The sequence below is a fragment of the Pteropus medius genome, unplaced genomic scaffold, assembly GCF_902729225.1.
Source record: "Pteropus medius unplaced genomic scaffold, Ma_sr-lr_union100, whole genome shotgun sequence".
NCBI lineage: Eukaryota > Metazoa > Chordata > Mammalia > Chiroptera > Pteropodidae > Pteropus > Pteropus medius.
In genome coordinates this window covers 9,521,535-9,538,955 of record NW_024342471.1, presented here as the reverse complement: position 1 = coordinate 9,538,955, position 17,421 = coordinate 9,521,535, and the positions used below count along the sequence as shown (strand labels likewise).

The 17,421-nt window shown below is 48.9% G+C and overlaps 1 protein-coding gene across 1 annotated transcript in view; it reads right to left on the bottom strand.

Moving 5' to 3' along the window:
• LOC120603375 (disks large-associated protein 4) overlaps window positions 1-16,892 on the bottom strand; it is a 68,154-nt gene extending 51,262 nt beyond the window's left edge. The window contains exon 1 of the mRNA XM_039863717.1: window positions 16,592-16,892. The gene's annotated coding sequence lies outside the window, so the exon portion shown is untranslated. The remainder of the gene's footprint in view (window positions 1-16,591) is intronic.
• Between the last annotated feature and the right edge of the window lie 529 nt (window positions 16,893-17,421).

Genomic DNA, 17,421 nt, shown 5'->3' with positions numbered 1-17,421 from the left:
AAACATAAAACAGAGATGGTATTTCAGTTAGACTAGAGGGGAGGACGGAGGAGTCATGTAAAACAGCAAGAAAAGGATAAAGTATTCCATTAATGCTGCTGGTACGACAGGATCTCCATATAAAAATGAAATTATCACATGTAAAGATAAAATTCCAGGCGGATTAGAGACCTAAATACGAAACATAAAAAGAAAACAAAATTTTAAAGTTATTAGAAGGAAATACAGTGTATTTTTATGACCTTGGGTGAGAAAAGCCTTCTTAAACGAGTTGCAAAGAAGTAAAAGCAAATAAAGGGGAAAATGCTTTACGACACCCAAAATTTCAACTTCTTCATGAAAAAGACTAAATTAAAAGGCAAGCAACACACTGGGAGAAAATATTTGCAACAAACATGACGAAGACTAATATCCACATATTCAAACATCTTTAACAAATTAATAAGTGACCCATAAAAAACTGGGCAAAATATATGAACGAGCATTTTGCAGAAGAGGAAATTCCGATGGCCATTAAACACAGACTGAAGCTCAGCCTCTGTAATAGTTGGGTGATGCTATTGAAATGAGATGTTTTCATCTAGCAGATTGGCAAAATCGGGGATAAATCAACTAATGGTGAGACGCCGAGGAAATGGAAACTCAGATATATCACTAATAGGAGTGCTAAGTGGTGTAACTGCCTTGGAGGGCAATTTGGCACTGTTTATTAAAACAGAAAATCCTGCTTCCAGAGAAACACTAATGCACATCCTCGAGGAAGTTCATGGCAACACTGCTTATGGTGAAAAGCTGGAAACACCAAAATGTCCACTAGCAGGAAGATGGACAAAATGTGGTATCGACGTACAATGGAATATTGCTCAGCAGAAGAAATGATTGCATTATAGCTACACTCGTGCTCGGCTAGATGTCAAAAACATGACTGGTGAAAAAGCAAAATGCAAAGATAATTAATTTCTTATGATATATTTTATGTAAGAAAACCATTCAAATAACACCCCTGAGCTTGGGTTTGTGCAAGTCCCCTCTACCTTGAAAGCCATTCAGCATTTACTTCCTTCCTTTCCTCCCTCCCTTCTTTATTCTCCCTCTTGTTTAGACAAACTTGCTCTGTGCTGACGGGTCCTGGAGATGAGGCCAAAGCCCTAATTTGTATCCTTGCCATAAAAAGCATGCCACTGGGACTGCAGCCCCAGAATGACCCTGACCCTGGCCCCAGACTAAGCCCTCACCTCAGACCCCATGTCACATCATCTTTTGGGGTTTGTGACATGGATAGGATCCTGTGTCTTGCTGGCTGCACAGGTTGCTGAGAGCTTCACAGAAGAGTGGGGATGAGGTGGGCTTATGTCTTGTAAAGTGCGTGTGGAAGGGCTGGGTGCTATGGATGACAGTAGCCTCAGCCTAGGAGGGTGGCTGGCAGTGCTGAGTTTCCTGCCTTCCTTTCTCCCTGCTCTCCATCACCTGCCATCTTTCCCTCCTTCCTTCCTTCACTTTGCTTTAGTGACAGGCCTTAGAGCCAGGGTAGGGTGTATGAAGGGGGTTGATGCAGCCACATCTCTGGGCCTAGGAGCTAAGGCCTCCTGGGGTGGGCTGGGGAGTCAGTTTTCTAAAGCCATAGGTGACTATAAGAGCAGGTGGCCACCTCCTCCCAAAAGCCAAACAGCTTCCAAACGGAGTAGCCATGATCACATCCAGGGCCTCAGATGGTAACAATGGGGCCCTGGAGAGAGGGTGGCCCAGGACAGCCTAATTGGGTGTGACAGCAGCTCTGTGAGGCATATTAAGCTTGGAGCCATTAGGGTGGCTGGTAAAGGAACAGCCAGAGCTGGCCTGACTGCTGACCCCCGTAGGGACACTTGGCTCTGGGGCTTGAGTCTGCCTGCTTGAAGGAATGTCTATGAGCTGGGGCTGCCAGCTACTGCCCCAGCCTGGCTTGCCAGTCCCACTGGGAAGTGGCACTGGTGACTTGGGCTAGCAGTTCTATACCCTTCTCTGTATCTTCTGATACTTACTGTGCCACTTGGGGGCTCCCCTCCATTCTCTGGGGCTTATTTCTATGAATGACAACTAACCTGTCAGCCCTTTCCCATCCACTGTCTCTTCTGATTCTTAAAACTGCTCTGCAGGGCAGTGGTTACAGTGCCCTTCTGCTCTGCTAGAGATGGGAAAATAGGCCCAGAGAGGTGAGTGACTTATCTGAAGCCACACAGCTCACAGAAGACAGCCTCAGGATTTGAATTTTGACACCTCTTCGACACCTAGTCCCTGTGTGTGACATGACAGCAATTTCTCACCTCCCTGGAGCTGAGGCCAGTGCTGAGGGGAGAGTGGTGGTGTCACAGTCCTGGGAGAGGAAAGATGCTAAAGGCAGCCCAATCCAGTCTGAGTCCTGCTGCAGACTCTATGCCCCCACCAGGTCGCACCCCTTCTCTGGGCTAGACACCCAGGATCCTTTCTTGCCTCGATGTGCAAGTCGTGATTTTTAGTCTTTGAGGCTTTTCTCAGCACCACCACTTTCTAGCTAAGTAATTGTGGGAAGTCTCTCCTGTCTCCTTTCATATATGTAACTCAAGACCAGTTACTCTTCCCACTGTGCTTGTGGGGGTAGACTGATCACATCTGTCAAGTACCCAGCACAAGGCCTGGCACATAGCAGGTACTTAGTAAATGGGCATTCTCTTATTTTCCATACAACCCCTGAGCTTCGTTCATTCTTTAAGATCTGGCTCAAATCTCACACCTTCCAGGAAACCTCATGAGATTCATGAGGAGCATATGTTTAACGATCTGCTCATGCCTTCCTCTGGGCGTAAGACAGCCCATCCTTGCATCCGTTTACAAAGCTCGGCCCCACCCATTAGTTTGTGTCATGCTACAAACAACCTTCCTTAGGAAACCGAGGCTAGAGAGATAGTGAGTCCTCAGGTCACTTACATTCTCTAAGCTTCAGTTTGCTCGCATTTAAAATTGGTCCATCCCCGAGAAGGGCTTTGACCCAGGAGGGCATGCATATATTAGCACCTTGCCTATAGATTAATGTTTAGAAATAAACAGCCTAATACATAAAAATTTCTTAAAAGGTGCCTGGAAGACAATAACATGGACCTGAATCCTACCTCAGATGTTGCTTGGATTTGCTCAATGCCAGGGCCAAAGCCTCTGACTTCCAAACTGAGTCTCTAAAAACCCAGAGTCCTGGAAACGATTCATAAGAACTCTAAAGACAGAACCATGGACAGCATTCCCAGAAGCAGGGAAAGGGCGAACACTCTCTTCAGTACCACAGACAACACCCCTGCAATCAACACCAGGGATGGGGCAATCACTTGTTAATATCCAAACATCCCAATGCCAAGGTCAGTGTAAAAATCCCCTCCCATGCTGGGGTGGCACTGAAAGTCTCTATTTCCAGCTAATTACCTGCTCTACTATTTGTAAGGCCGGGAACGGGCTACCTCCATTTCTATTTCCATTTGTAGTCTTTTATTCCAAGGGCCCGTTTTCCTGTTTCTCATTCAGTGATTGGGGTACCACAGGGAGGATTTCTGGGGGTAGTAGACTGGGAAAACCCACCTCTTTGGGCCAGGAGAGCCTCCCAAGCTTTCCCTTTTTTACTCCTGGCTTTATTTCAGAAACAACTAGTGATGGCCAAGAGTGGCAGCAAGGGCCAGGCCCGTTGCCACCTCATCTCAAGGGCTGGGCCCGTTGCCCTGTTCTCAAGACACTGAATAAAGAGTGAAAGCATTTTTTCAGCCTGTCCCACACCAGCACTCATCCCTGAGGCCATCTTTTATTGGCTCTTCGCCCATTTGATGAGGGCTAGATTCCTGCCCTGACCACCTCCACTGGCCTCCTGCATGATCTCATAGCAAACATCTTGAGCTGCCTTCTCCAAGGATCCCCAAGGCTTTTTAGTTCAGCAGGGATCCCAGCAAAGCCAGCAACGAAATCCTTCTGAGACAGAAGGGGAAGATGAGGCACACAAGAATACCAGTGTCTTCCTTTGAGAAATGAGAACAAAGCCACATCCTCAGGGTTGTGATAAAATGAGATGGTGTGTCCAGCACCAAGCCTGACAAATAAGGGCTCAGTAAATGTCTGTCTCCCCTTCCCCACAACAAATACATAAAAATGGCAATGATGATCACTACCAATGTTGAGTGCCCACCATGTGCCAGGTGCTGGGTCAAGGTCTTCAGGGTTAGAGAAGGCAAGGATTATTATACCCATTTTGTTGATAAAGAAATCAGGATTTAGAGGAGTCAAGAAATTTGTCAAACATCACGCAGCCAAGCAGGTGACAGAACTAGATCTCCATTCTCAAAATGCAGGCTGCTACGCCATCTCCGGGAGATCTCTGATAACTATAATCATCCTTACTTCTCACCTACGGGACCCAGCACAGCCCATTCTTTGCTTGCCCACAGCCAGTGCTAAAAGATCCATGCCCAGCTGGTCGGCTGTTGACAAGTTTCCAGGCCTAGATAACAGAGCAGGTGAGGACGGAAGCAGAGCACAGAATCTTCACCCTCCCAGGACCCCAGGAAATTTCAAGGGGCTCAGGTGCAGTCCCTTCCCATCCCTGCAATAGTTGCCTCCTCCTCTAACATGGAAAACTGGCATCTGGCCCACCTGTCTCTGTACCATCTACACACACACAGAAGTAGGGTTCATGAAGCACCTACGATTGTCTCCAGCATCACTGATATCCCCTACAGGGTCCCTCAAACACGTCATACAGATAAGGACACTGAGGCCCAGAAAAGGGACAGGACTTCCCCGGGGTACATGAACATGTGTGATCTCAGGCCTCCAGAATTCTTCTCCAGTGCTCCTGCCCCTAGATGATGGGCTCAATAGGGACAGAAGCCACGATGTCTTGCTCATTGCTAGGTCCCCAGCACATGGCTTGGCCTGTAGCGATTTTCCTTCCCCACTTCCTCTCTGGGGAGGGGTGATGTTCACTCACTTTCTCTATCTCACCCAAAAAGCCCTGTTTACAGTAGGCCCCTAATAAGTATTATATTATTTCATTAATTCAATAACTATTTATTGAGTTCATAATGTGTGGCAGGCACTATTCTAAGTGGTAGGACCATCGCAGAAATAAGAAAGGCACAAATAAATGGACATTCCAACCCTCTTATTACACTGATTGAATTGAATCAGACTGTTTCTCTACCCGTTATGAGTACCAAAAGAACGGGACCTGTCCTTGTCATGTCTCCAGGACATAATACATGTACAGTGCCCAGAACATAATATATGCTTGCTGAATGAATATATGAGTGACTGAATGCAGGAAAAGCAGTATAGTCAACGCAGCCACCATCTATTGAGAAGTTGCTCTTTTCCAGATGCTAAATGTTTTATGCACATTAATTATCTCATTGAATCTTCCCAACAGCCTCTGCGAGGTGGGAACTTTAAAGGGGATCCTGCAAGCTATCCTGCGAGCCATTCTTTCCTTTTGCCCAATGAACGGAAGTGCCCAGTTAGAAATATTCACTTCATTAGCTTCCCTTGCAGCTAGGGTGGCCATGTGACCATATCTGCTAAATGAGATATAGGCAAAAGTCCACCAAGTGGGGCTCCTAGGAAATCTACTGCTTTCTCGATAAGAAGGACAGATGCAGAGAGCATGTCATCTTTAATTTCTTTGTCCTGCCTGAAATTCAGACATAACATCTGGAGGTGGAACGAACAGCCATTTTGTAGCCACAAGAATGAAAGATACATGATAAGGATGGCAGGGATCTCCGCCCTTGATCATGCACTTGAATCACTGCTCTGGCCCTGGAATGACTCCCTCTGAGATCCTTGTTATATAAAAAAAAATAACCTCCTGGGTGTTTATATATATTTTTTCTTCTGTTATATGTAGCCAAATGCAATTCCAACTGATCCAGTATTATAAGTGAGGCTCGGCGAAGCCAAGTGATTTTCCTAAAGTAACACAGCAGGTAAACAAATCTGGATGGGCCTCTGAGTCTAACGCAGGCAAATGTATCAGCCTGAGCTCACTCTGCCAACTGTGTGCTGTCAGTCCACTTCCAGTTTCAGGCTGTGGGGAAGCCGCCTCACGACACCCGGCACTTGGCTCGCCTCTAAGACTCTTACTGACCAGTCTGGGGTCTGGCTCTAAGTTCTCCTGATGTCTCTTCTCTTATTTGACTCGACCTCTAGCTACACGCAGGTCCAGATCCTCCCTTTAAAACTTGCTTGTCTCAAGTCTCAGGATTCTGTTCAGATCCTGACCCCAATGAAGTGCTCTCTCCTCTCTGCTCACCTACCTCTGCCTGGTCCACAATCCACCACTGACTGTCCCCAATAGTGTGCACAGCAGGCTCTCCAACAATCTTTGCAGACAGGTCTCCTGCTTCCCATCTCCTCCCTACCAGGGAGGGTCCTGCACCTACCACCAGAACAACCTTCCTCAAGAGCATTCAAGGCCTCTAGGATCAGGCTTCTGCCACTTTCTCATGCAATTAGAGGGAAATTGCTCTTGCTGTTCCCTCTGCCCTCTGCCCCTTCACCCCGATCAGCATTTATAGGGTCAGCTCCAAATTCAGGTCACAGAGAGGCCCCCTCTGACCACCCTGCTTAAACAAGTACCCACTACCACCACCCTGTGCCAACCCCTCTCTCAGCCTTCAGGTCTCTTTGAGCACAACTGAGAATCCTGTTAATTCATTGTATGTTTGTCATCTACATCCCTTTCCCCTCCGCCAGAACCAGAGATTCTTGAGGGCAGGAAGCAAGACCACTTTTCCCATCAATTGTCCCAGGGCCTGGTATGCGGTCCAATGCTCAGGAGGTGCTGAATGGAGCTTAGACTTACTTCTTGCTCCTTCCTGTGCCTTCTTGCCACCCACTTTCTCCTCCAGCCAAACAGAACTACTCAAGCTTCCCTGAACCCTTCTCTGCAGCTGGTGCCCAGAGCCTCCCCCAACTCTGCCTCCAGCCAGGCCTTTTTCTCCCTTCTGTCCATCAAAACCAAGCTGTTCTGTGTCTCATGTCCTCAGGATGTTGCTTATATCTTAGCATCAACAGAATTCAAGCAGATGGGCATTCCAGACTCCAGCGGGGGTGAATGAAACTTTGGGACAGAGAGAGTGTTGTGTGTGTGTGTGTGGTATTGTGTGTGAGTATGTGTCTGTCAGTCTGTCCGGAAACTGGCCACCTACGCTCTACACTCTACCCTGGACATGACAGTCTCTGTATGACCTTATTCTTGCAATTCTGCCTCTAGTTATCCTAATTCTGGAATGCTCCAATAGTCCCTAAGTAGCCACAGCTGTAAGGAATGAGAAGAGAAAAAAACACTAATATTTACTGAGCCTCTATTATGTGCCAGGAATTGTTCTTGGCCAAAAAACAATGACAATGATGATGATGATAATAATAGTGGCTAGTATTTGTTGAGCACTTAGCAAGAGCCTGACACTATCCTAAGAGCTTTTAATCAGACAGATCCTATTATTATCATTCCCATTTTACAGATGAGGAAAAAGAGGCTCAGAAAGGGGGAGCCACCTGCCCATAAGCAGTCTTGGGCTCAGGTCTCCCTAATCCAAAATCTGCTCCTCTTCCAGGGTGAGCTGGGCAACACCCAGGTGTCTTGGCATTAGGGGGTACCCACTACTTCCTCTTGCAAAGTCCTCCTGCCTCTGAATGCAAAACTGGAAGCCACAAGTCCCTGACCAGGGGCTTTCCTTGGGGGAGGCTGGGCTGGTAAGACTTACCCTAATCTGCAAGGCTGTAGAATAGGGCTCCGGCCTCCAAGAGGACCAGGCCTGAGGAGTCGTGGGGTGGATGGAAGTCAGTGAGCCTGGGCTCAGCTTCCCCAGTAGGGCTGAAGATTTTCCCAACAGCCGGGGCCAAATTTATCTGCCAATCCTCTGAAGAGTTGATTCCAGCGTCTGTCTGGAAATGTCAGCCTGTGTGGTTGGAGGAACACAGGGAGAGTTTTCCTCTAAATAGCAGGAAGCATATGGGAGGCGGATGGCACCCGCCACCCCAACCTGCCAACTCTAGCTCAAGCAAGAGCTAAAAGGGGCCCAGAGGGTCTGGAATTCCTACCACCTCCGGGACGGGAGGTGGGAGTGGGGGGTGGGGTGGGGGGAGTTGGGGAGAGAGACACAGTGACGATGAGAAGGGCAGAGAGTGGGTCCTGAAGGGCAGGCAGGAGCACCTGATAGACGGACAACCTGAGGCCCTCAGATGACAGTGACACACCCCAAAATTTAGCATAACATCAACAACAGTAGTGAATGACAGTCGCCACTCAGGGAGCACTTGCTATGTGACAAATCTGGGTTAAGCACTTTATTTGGATGATTTCCCTTAAACTTTGCAACCATCTCTCAGATTAGGGCTGCTATTTCCCCCATATTACAGATGAGGAAACAGGCTCAGAGAAGGAAAAACATGAAATCAGACTCTGGGCTAGAAAGGACCTCCTTGCTCCTCAGCTGAATCACAAATACTCTACGAACTTTTCTGTCAAGTGGTGGTACAGCTGTTGCTGGAATACTCGCAGTGATGGGGAGCTCGCTACCACCCGTTAGCTTATCTGTGGAGAGCGCTCTGTTTCCAAAAGGTTTTCCTAGTCTAAGCTGTAGTCTCCTTCCCTAGAGCTTTTCCCCCCAGGTCTGAGTGCAAGACCCAGACCCTGCCTTTCACCACAGAGACAGAAAGGCAAGGAGCAAGGCCTCAATGTCTCTGGTTTCTCCTCTACGGGTGACACACCCCAGTTTCCTTGGCCACCTCTGCACCTCAGACACGATAACCAGAGAAATCTCCAGTCATTTATTTGTGCCAGGCACTGTGCAAAGCCTGCCCCATACACACACCCCTCTTACTCCTCCCCAGAGATTGTGTCATCACCCTATTTTACAGAGGAGCGAACAGGCCCCATGAGGGGAAGAGATTTGCCCCAGTAAGTTGGCAGGAATGTGGAGACAATGGAGGTCTCACTGAGCTGCTGCTCTAAGTCTCATGAGAGCTGAAGAGGTCCCTGCTGGCCCCATCTGCAGAATAATCTCACTGACACTGACCCAGCCTCTGCCAGGATTCACCTTGACACTGGTCCACAGGGCCCTCAAGCCCACACCGCCCTCCTCCAGGATCAGACTTAACCCTTCCTCTCCACTTCTGCAGCACCCACTAAGTCCCCAAGTCCTGTTAAATCTCTTCTCTAGCACCACCCATGGTCCTGCCCCATCCACTGTCACCAGCCCAATTCGAGGACCTTTCTAACGCCCAGACCTGCCATGCCCTGGGTGCCTTTCAACCCCAAGGATCGAATGTAAATTCCCTGGCCCAGTAGTTGAGGCCTTCCAAGCTTTGACCTGGGCTGAACTCTTCAGCCTTCTCTCCCCCTGACAACCCCTCACTCCCTGGAGCACTAAGAGCTTAGTCGGGGGCAAGAGAGATCTTTGCATAGCCCAGTTTTTACCTGATTCACCCTTCTCGGTTGTTTCTCCTGAATAACCCTATTCATCCTTCAAGACTCTGCTCAGCAGGTCAGAATCAATTGGTCTGGCTTCAGAGGTCCCTAAGCGATAGGCACCTCTCACTGATTTGCCAGGTATCACCTGTGTCCTTCTTCTTGGCGGAACCCTGAATTCCCCTAGGGAGGGGCTACTCTAATGCATCTTTGTAGCACAGTGCTTGGCACATGGTGCTAACAAATATTTGCGGAGTGTGAGAATGAATGATTAAATGGGGACCCTGGGGCACAATGAAGTATCAGAGATGATCCATAAAACATGGCTCATGTGTGTCACAGCTTTGATGTATCAGAAACAAAAAATGCACTGTCAGAATAAATAGTTGCAATACATTTGATTGATGAGAATTTTGCTGGCTGCCTCCAAATTTAGAAGGGTATGAGGGGACGATCTGGGATGTTGGAGCTTCCAGAAAAAATGCTGTCCAAGTCTGAGTAGATGAAGTAACCAGGATTCACCTGAAGGGTGGAAGAAGGCGAGCAGGAGGACCATGGAGGGGTTTGCGGGGAAGAGACTGGGTCCATGTTCCAGATCTGCCTCTGACTTGCCGTGCTGTTAAATAGGTGGCTTGGTCTCTCTGAGCCTGAGTTTCTTGTTAGTAAAAGGCAAAGGGCATTTGGAAAACTAATTGAGGCAGATGTATGTCCAAAGGCCCAAAACACTCCCTCTGCTGTCAGTTGATATGACTGACTCTCTGCCCGCCCCTTTCCATTCAAGCTTCCCAGCAGGGTATGCAGACACCCAGAGCTCCCGGTCTTGGAACCCTCTGGCCTGAAAATACAGGTCCTTGCCAGTCCTCCTGGCAGGTCATTTGGAAGAGAGATCTCAGTGAGGTGGGTGGGAAGTGTTCCAGGTATGCCTCAGGCAGTGGCAAGACCGTGGACTTGATCCTGTGAAGGAGCTTCCTAACCAGAGGTGAAGGCAACAGTGAGGTCCCCCAGCTCTGAGGGTATGGGTATGTAAGCAGTGGCTGGACACCTTGGGACCAGGAATTCTGACCCGGGGTAGAAAAGAATTTAGACGAGTAGGTACTGAAGGCCCCCTTGAGGGACCACTGGGTCTCCTCTCCTTTCACATGGGACCTCTGCCTGACCCCTGCAAGGTTGTGGTCTCAGTATGAGCCAGATTGAGCTTGCTGACACTTCCCTCTTCCTACAATATCCCTCAAAGACTCCCCACTGCCGTCAAGATCAAGTTCAAGCTCTTATCCTGGCATTTAATGCTCCTGTGGTCTAGGCCTGCTGCTGTTCATCCACTAGTTGTTCCCCCACCACCTGCCTTGGGGCCCTTGACATGTTTCAACTGCCTACAATGGTCTCCCAATACTCTATTTGGCTACTTAGTTTAGGTGTCACCTCCTCCAGGAAGCCTTCCTTGCTCCCATGCTGGCCCTTGTGTTCCAGCTCACCCACATTTGTAATGAATCATCTGAAGGCTCTTTTCACTCCCCTCAAAACTGCAAGACCTTTGAGGGCCAGGATGGCTCCATCCTGGGCCCAGCATAGGCCTCAACAGAGAGAGCCAATGTCTCTTGAGCTGGACTAGCATTTCAGAGGTTCTAATGTTCTGATTTGAAGTCTAAAGCTGCTTCGGTGAGCTTCTGATAGTAGTGTCTGGGCTCAGGACTCCTCTCCGTAGCTGTGCTGTGTTTTCTGATTATGAAAAGTCATGTATCTTGGGAAATTCAGATAAGTAAAGGAGAGGGAATTCGCTATGTTTGGCCAGTGTTTAGCCTACTTTTAGGCCATTAGCCTACATTTTTGTTTGGGAGAGCTACCTTTTCCCGCTCTCGACTGGTGAAGTTTGGGTGGTGCTGACTCCATCCCCAGCGGGGAGGCGGTTCAGAGGCCCAGGTTTCCAACCAGAGCTATTGAGTGAGGGGGGTGCACATCCACAAATCTGACCAATCAATGCCGAGACTCAGTTCTGGAACTTGTGTTTGAGCTATCTGGGAAGAAGTCTTGATATTCCTCTGACGGGCAAGAGAGCCCTACGAGAACATGGGAACAACCCAGGGGAACAGAGTTCAGAAATGGTGACAGAAATTGGGTCCCGGTGACAGTGTCTGAGTCCTTGGATCCAATTAAGGCTGAAGCTAGGATACTTCTGGACTTTATAGTCACTAGCCAACAAATTTCATTTTTGTTTAAACCAGTTTGTGCTGGGTTTTCTGTCACTTGTACTTGAAAAGTATCTGAATGATATAAGCATATCTCACCATCCAGAGGAAACCCCCATGACCCGTGTGACGGTTGGGTCCTTTGGGTGTTCCTCTGGGCAGGATCATGCATATATTTCTATATTTTTTCCTAACAAAAATGAGATCATACAAATACACCATTTTGTAACCTCCTATTTTTCTCTTGTCAATGCACACGGACATGTTTCCATGTCAACGGTATAGATCTACGGCACTGTCTTTACAGCCACTGAGAACGCCATTGTCTGGCTGGACCGTAATTTATTTAACCATCTCTTGCTGATAGATAATTGGGCAGTTTCTAATTTATCACTGTCATCAGGAAAGTGCAGTGAACTTACGGGTAAAATGCGTATGTTTGCTCTTGCTGGATTATTTATCACTAAGATTCCATGATTCCCAGAGTTTGACGTCACGAATATAAGTTTCTCTGCTGAGATTTTAGATTCTTTGTGTCTATAAGGTACTATCTGTTTTCCTGGACAGGTTTAGTGGCTATCAAAAACAAGTAAATGTAGGGCCAGGGTGTCCCCATAACAGCATCTCTGGTAAGAGTGCTCATTAGTGATGCAAGCCAGTTGGTGGGGAAGTAGCCAGGGCTTGGGGGTAGGTGGGTGCTGGAATGGGGTCCAGCCGGCCATGCACGCCCAGCTGAGTGCTCTAGCTCCCTAGGCCTCATTCTCCAACTGTGTCTGGCTCTCTGTAACTAAGAGGAGAGGCAAGCCTGGGGGACCAGCTCAGCACTGAGCCCAGGCAGGACATGATGAGCACAGAGCAGTCACAGTGCTAACTGCAGCAGCCACTGGTGATGCAACTCTGAGACTGCTCTAGCTCTCTACATGTTTTAACTCACTAAAGCCCACAACTACCCTCTGATGCCATTCTTGTCTCCATTTCACAGAAGGGAAAACTCAGACTCAGAGAGGGTGAGTGACTTGTCCAAGGTCACACAGTCGAGACGTGGTAGAGCTGAGGTATGTATGGCCAACATCTGCTGACTCTTCAGCCCACAGCTTATCCCATTTTATTGGGAGAGGTGGCAGGAGAGGAGACCTGCCCCGGGCAGGACTATGGAAGTCCTAAAACCCTCCGTTGCTCCTCCCAAGTCCTAATGCTCAAGAAAGACTCCAAATCCAGAAAAAGCATAAATAAGATGACGCTGATCTCCCATGCCTGCACACCCTGGAAGGAACCACTGCGAACGGTTTTCAGAATCGCAGAGTTCTTACAAAAATGATACCATGCCACTTATGCTGTTTTATAACCTCTTCTTTTTTAGCTCTACAACACACTATGAAATTCTTTCTGCGAAAGAAAATTTAGACCCACGGCCCCATTTCTAACAGCTGCAGTAGCTACCACTGTACGGCTGCAGTAAATGGGTTTAACTCGTTCCCTGGTGATACGACAATGCTACGGTGAACACTCTTCAGCATGGCTGGATCCCTGTCATCCTTCAGGTCCCAGCTCAAATGCCACCTTCTTAGAGAGGACTTCTTGGACCATTCCATATCATGCAGGCCCTCCATACCCTGTTAATCTTTATAATGTCACCATGCTAATTTCCTTCACTGCACTAATGGAGTCTGTGCGTATTCAGTTTATTTGTTTGGGTGATTGTATAATCTCTCTCTCGCCCCTCTGGGGCCGGTGCTCTGTCTGCAAAGCAGGTGGCCCCTGCTTGCATGCCACCGTCCAGCCCACATCCCCATTGCCAGCTCAGGGACCCACAGATCTGTCTTAGAACCCGATTCCAGTCATGGGCTGCTTGGAGCTTCCATGCCAGGTACCTGCCCTGCCAGGACTCCAGCACTGAGCAGTGTTTGCTGTACACAGGAGACAGGGTGCTCAAGACTAGGAGAGCTGGCAGAGCAGCTCCACCACTCGCTGGCTATGTGGCCTTGGGCCAGTCACTTCCCCTCTTGAGGCCTTAATCCCCTCATCTGTAAAATGGGACCAAGACCACTGATCTCTCAAGGTCGTTCTAAAGAATAAGGAAGATAATAGATGTGCTTTGCACATAGTAGGTCCCTAGGAAACAGCAGTTCAGTCCCACATGCAGTTAGTTTAGAGGTTGAGTCTGACCCTGACTTACCTCAAATGATTCCGGGGCATGCCCTCAGCTCCTCCTCTGGCCTGCTCCATCCCTATCCTTCAGCACTTGTTAAATGGCTAAATGCTCTGCTCTGACCCTCTTTCGCACTCCCAGATGCCTCACCTGCTGCCTACGGCCACAGAAACCTGCCTGGCCTTAAGAATGCAAGAAGCACTGATACATATCTGAGGAACAAATGGAGGAACCCCTGCCCTTTGGGGAAAACTTCCTGGCCCCTCCGATCCTCAAACATGAGACAGGGATATCAGCCTGAGTCAGCCTGTCCAGCTTCTCATCCCATCTCCCCAGCACGAGCGTTCTTTGACCACACAAGACACTTTACCTCTCCAAGCCTCACTTTTCTCCTCTGTAAAATGGGAGTAATAACAGAATCAATGAGGATTCAATGAGATAAGCTAAAATGCTTAGCGAGAGCCTGGCCTTCAGTAAGTACTCAATATATATTAACTATGGTTGTTATAATTGCTTTTTAGCCTTTTTAGTGTGAAATATAATACACAGAGAAAAATACATAAAACAAAAATATTTACTGTAATAAATTCTCACTAAAGAGTTGTGTGATCACCACCAGGGACAATGAACAGAACCAGCCAGCCCCTTAGAAATGCCTCCTGCCCCACTCCCAATCGTTATATCCTTTTTTCTTCTCAAAGATAATCCTTTTTCCGACTTTTATAGCACCGTTACTATTATTAATAATGATAATACATAAGTGAAAAAAACCAGTGTGGGCACTCTGCCCCAAGCCAGTCAGGCTCCCAGACCCCCGGCTGCCTCTGCCCTCGGCGCCGAGAAACCCCATCTGATTTCCCGACTTTGGCTCTGGCTGTTCTTTAAATAACCAGCTTGTTAGCAAAATAGCAGCAGTAACACCTCCCTCGCTGCCACCCAGTCCTCCATCTTTCTGTGCAATGCTGACGGCTGCTCTCCCAGCTCCTGCCAAGGAATCCCGTTCTCTGTCACTGGGCCACACATGCTGGGGGCTGCCAGCTACGCTGTGTTCTCAACAGCCACAATCCTGCACCTCTGGCTGTGCCTGGCCTGGGTGGGGAGGAGGGGGATTCTGAACATCAGTAATTTTTAGGCAAGACTGGGATGTTGACAAATGAGCCTTCTCCCCCAAGCCCATACCTCAGTCTCTCCAGCAACCTCCCACAGAGTCATCAGAAGCTTAACTGAGGGGGGTGAAGAAAAGGAAGCACTTAGTGCAATGCCAGGTACATAATAACTGCTCAAGAAATGCTAGCAGTTATTCAGGTTGCTCCTGTTACATATTTAGTCTCTGGGGAGGACAAGTAGGGGCTAGGGCACAACCAGGAGAGTTTGCAAATGATTAAATTCCACAGATACAATTCTCATCACTTCTTTTCCTACAACAGCATCTCAGCCAAAGGCGACCATTGTCTGCCAGGGGACAGATTAGCAGAGCTGGGCTGGGGGCAGCGAATTAATGGGGCCCTTTTCACCACTATCAATAATAAAGCTGGTACCGCACGAGTGTGTAGCTCCTTGTTCTTGAAGAAGCACTTCTACTTACATTATCTACAGTGAACTTCACGGGTTTTTTCTTATCCTACGACATTTGCATGTTATACATATTTACGAGTCTTTTTCCTTCTCATAACCATCCCATCAGGGAGGCTGGGCATTGTTGGCAGATGAGAGGATCAAGACCGGAAGGGCTGGCTGTCCTGCTGAAGGCCTGAGCTGACCACAAGCTCTCTGGTCAGCAGGGAACAGTAGCTAAAAGGCCACTGAACAGTTCGTGGCTCCTAATGAAGTCTGGATGGAGGGAGGTATGGGAGCCTTTCCTCCTCCCTTCCACAACTATTTACTGTGTACCCACTATATGCCAGGCACTGCGCCAGCGACTGGCTGTCCAGGGGGAATGAAGCCATTATTTTTCATCCTTGGGGAGCGGAGTTCACATGAGGAAGCAGATTGTAAACCAGTGGTCCCATGCAGTGCTGAGTAGTGGCTAGGTGACCCTGGGCAAGCCCCTTGAGCTCATTTGAGCTTCACTTCCTTGTCTGTGAACTGGACTAGTCCTGCTTGTGTGGCCCTGGGAGGTGGCAGTAGAATGAGGGGCAGGAACGCGGTGAGTGTCAGGCTCTGCACTGGCACCAAGTGGGGCATGCTGTTGGGGTCATCATCGTGGGAAAGACGACAGGACAGGCTTGGGGTGGTATGGGTGGAGGCAGGCTACAGAATCCCCAGATGGACGGTCAGAGATGCTGACAGACCCTGCACCACATCCGTGTTGGGGTTAGACCAGGTGGGAACTGGAGGAGTGTGGGGGAACAGGCCAGAGGCACAGGAAAAACAGGGCTTCCCCAGATTCAGGAACTCTGATGGCCTCGCCTCAGCCCCAGCATGGCTAACTGCTTCCCTTCTCTTCCTGAGCCTGTGTCACCAACTGTCCCAGCTCCTTGGGTGTGGCAAGAGCTGACCTTTGAGGTGGACAAAGCAGGACTTGCTGTGTATCCTCAGGCAAGTGGCCTCCCCTCTCTGAAGTTATTTCCTCTGTAAAAAGGGCGTGATCACCATGCCCGCCTCTTGAGTTGTTGAGAGGACTAGATAAGACAGGCAGTTAAACTATAAATTAAACAGACATAAAAGCTCTCACTGAGGTCCCTTCGCCAGTGTGTGGGCGCCACTGGGTGGAAACCTGGGCATTTCCCAACTGTGCCAAGCATGGGGGCGGGCGAGCAGCCATGATTCCATGTGCCCAGGCTGGCGGGCGCAGTTACTTACCAACCAGGGAGCTACGTGCAGAGAAAGAACAGGAACCAGTCGGGAACCAGCAGGCGTCACCTCAGGAGCGGGCGCTGGACTTAGGTCTGTCACACACATCCCTCCGGGAACTGGATCAGAGGTGCTGGCAGCAAGCAGCATGGGACAGGGGACCTCCAGTGCTCAGAGTGACCAGGTTCTGACCACCAGGCACCTGGCAGAGAGGAGGCACTGGTGTCTGCAGGAATAGGGGAGAATGTCAGTTAGGAGGCACCCAGGATAATCTTCTACCCTGAGTCCCCTAGACTGGCCCTGAGGACGCTGGGGAGGGAGACACCATGTAGCAACCATAGAAACCCAAGAGTTTGTACAACACTACATTTTCCAAAGCACTCTGGCATCCTGGCTCATGTGGGCCCCACATTGTTTTTCAGAGGCATATTTGCATGTCATACATATTTACAATGCCTTTCCCACCACCCACAGAATCCCCACAGCAGCCGGGAAGCTGGGTTCCAAAGGCTCCGATCCTCCCTGTCTTGCTTCTCCCTCCTTCTCCCTGGATGGGAGCAGCTGGGAAAGCTACACAGTCTGAGTTTGAATCCTAGCTCAGCCCTCATTCACTGAACAACACTGGGCAGGCAGCTGCCCTGTTCTGAGCCTCAGTTTCCCTACTTGTCAAATGGGAATAAGAGTTCCTCCTCTGAGGGCTATTGTGAGGATTGAAAAGATAATGCAGGTAGAATACGTGACACAAAGTATGTGCCTGATAAAGACCCTTCGAAGAGGCTCTGCCCCTGTCCTCTGCACTCAGAGCAGCAGGCTCCTCATTGCATCACCCCCTCATCACT